Raw genomic sequence first — 2175 nt, forward strand, 5'->3', positions numbered from 1 at the left:
ATAAACCACCAGAAAACCAGAAGTGGCACTGTAGCTCAAGTGGTAGAGCACTTGCCTTGAGCTGAAGAGCTGAGGGACAGCACTCAGGCCCAGAGTTCAAGTCCCACGACCGACCAAAAAAAAAAAACAAAACAAAAACCAAAAACTTAAAATTCTACACTAAAGCCAACATACTCATGTTTAACAGTTAGCTGATCATTTTGTTGCAGCAAAAGCAAACGATCACAAGTGTAAATTGACTATGTGGTATAAAGTTAAACCACAAAAAACTTCTAGATTTTATTATTACATCTGTTATATTCCCTACTATTATTTACAAATACCACTTGAGCCACAGCACCACTTCTGGCTTTTTCTGTTTATGTGACACTGAGGAATCCAACCAAGGGCTTCATGCATGCACTGTACCACACTAAGCCATATTCCCAGCCCTCTCTTAACTTGTACGACAAACTTCTATCAGATGTTGCCTCTCTCTCATAGACCAAAAATAGCTAGAGACCTCTGTACATTTTTTTTTGGGGGGTCCGGTCATGGGGCCTGAACTCTGGGCCTGGGCGCTGTCCCTCAGCTCTTCAGATCAAGGCTAGCACTCTACCACTTGAGCCACAGCGCCACTTCCGGTTTTTTTCTTTTTGCTTATGTGGTGCTGAGGAATAGAACCCAGGGCCTCTGGCATGCAAGGCATGCGCTCTACCACTGAGCCACCTTCCCAGCCCCCCTCTGTACATTTCTAATTTCACTTTGCTGTCATATTCAATCAGTATACATAAAGGTTATCTTAGGAATATAAAAATAGTGGATTAATCAACCTCATAAATTCCTTCAATCTGCAATTTATTTATTTATCTATTTTTGTGATCCTGGGGCGTGGGTACTGTCTCTGAGCTCTTCAGTTCAAGGCTAGCGCTCTTCCACTTATGCCATAGCACCTCCTCTGGTTTTCTGGTGGTTTATTGGAGATAAAGAGTCTCACAGACTTTCCTGCCCCATGCTAGCTGCAATCCTCAGATCTCAGTCTCCTGAATAGCTAGGATTACAGGCCTGAGCCACAGGCATCCAGCTTGCAATCTTTTTTTTTTTTTTGTCAGTTGTGGGTCCTGAACTCTGGGCCTGGGTGCTGTCCCTCAGCTCTTCAGTTCAAGGCTAGCGCCCTACCACTGGAGCCACAGCGCCACTTCCAGCTTTTTCTGTTTATGTGGTGCTGAGGAATCGAACCCAGGGCCTCATACATACAAGGCAAGCACTCTACCACTGAGCCACCTTCCCAGTCACCCCTTTAAAAAAAATTTTTACTGTTATTATTAAGATGATATACAGAGGGGTTGGTTACCATTTCTTAAGGCAGGTAATGAGTACATTTCATTTTGTACAATGTCACCCTTTCCTTCTCTCTCCAAATTTTTCCCTCTGCAATTTTTAATTATAATATAAGACTTAGATGACCATGTAAGGTTTCAAGACAATTGTTTTAGAATTTGTCCAAAGAATGGACTAACATCCTATAAAATTAACTTTATATTAGAGGTTCCATAAAGGTTCTGCTAGTTTCACGAACACAACACAAAAGACAATAAACAAACATGACTCCTCTACCTATGCTATTACCGAACTTATGCCAGTTCCATTAGTTTATCATCTTAATAAAAATTCTCACTGATGTCCTTATATCACTATTCTCTTGCTATCCTCATATATTATAAATATTACTAATGAAGTTCATGCCCATGGAAAAAGAAAATAAATTCAATAAATGAGTAAATAAAATTATATCACAAAACTATGTTAATAAAAATAAAACAGGAGTCAGGCGCCAGTGGCTCACACATGTAATCCTAGCTACGTAGGAGCCTGAGATCTGAGGAGCATGGTTCAAAGCCAGCCCAGGCTGGAAAGTCCGTGAGAGTCTTATCTCCAATAAACCACTAGAAAACCAGAAGTGGCGCTGTGGCTCAAGTGGTAGAGTGCTCCCCTTGAGCTGAAGAGCACATGAACAGCACCCAAGCCCAGAGTTCAAGCCCCACAACCACCCAAAATAAATAAATAAATAAAATTTTTAAAAATAAAATAAAAATAAAACAGGAGGGGCTAGGCAGGTGGCTCAATGGTAGAGCGCTTGCCTTACATGCATGAGGCCCAGGGTTCGATTCCTCAGCACCACATAATAAGCAAAAA

The 2175-nt window shown here is 41.3% G+C and overlaps 1 protein-coding gene across 6 annotated transcripts in view; it reads right to left on the reverse strand.

The window, feature by feature from the left end:
- Positions 1–2175, reverse strand: part of Zcchc11 (zinc finger, CCHC domain containing 11) — a 137351-nt gene that overhangs the window by 93766 nt on the left and 41410 nt on the right. The gene's annotated exons all lie outside the window — the stretch shown is intronic.

The sequence above is a fragment of the Dipodomys ordii genome, unplaced genomic scaffold (assembly GCF_000151885.1).
Source record: "Dipodomys ordii isolate 6190 unplaced genomic scaffold, Dord_2.0 Scaffold61, whole genome shotgun sequence".
Lineage (NCBI taxonomy): Eukaryota > Metazoa > Chordata > Mammalia > Rodentia > Heteromyidae > Dipodomys > Dipodomys ordii.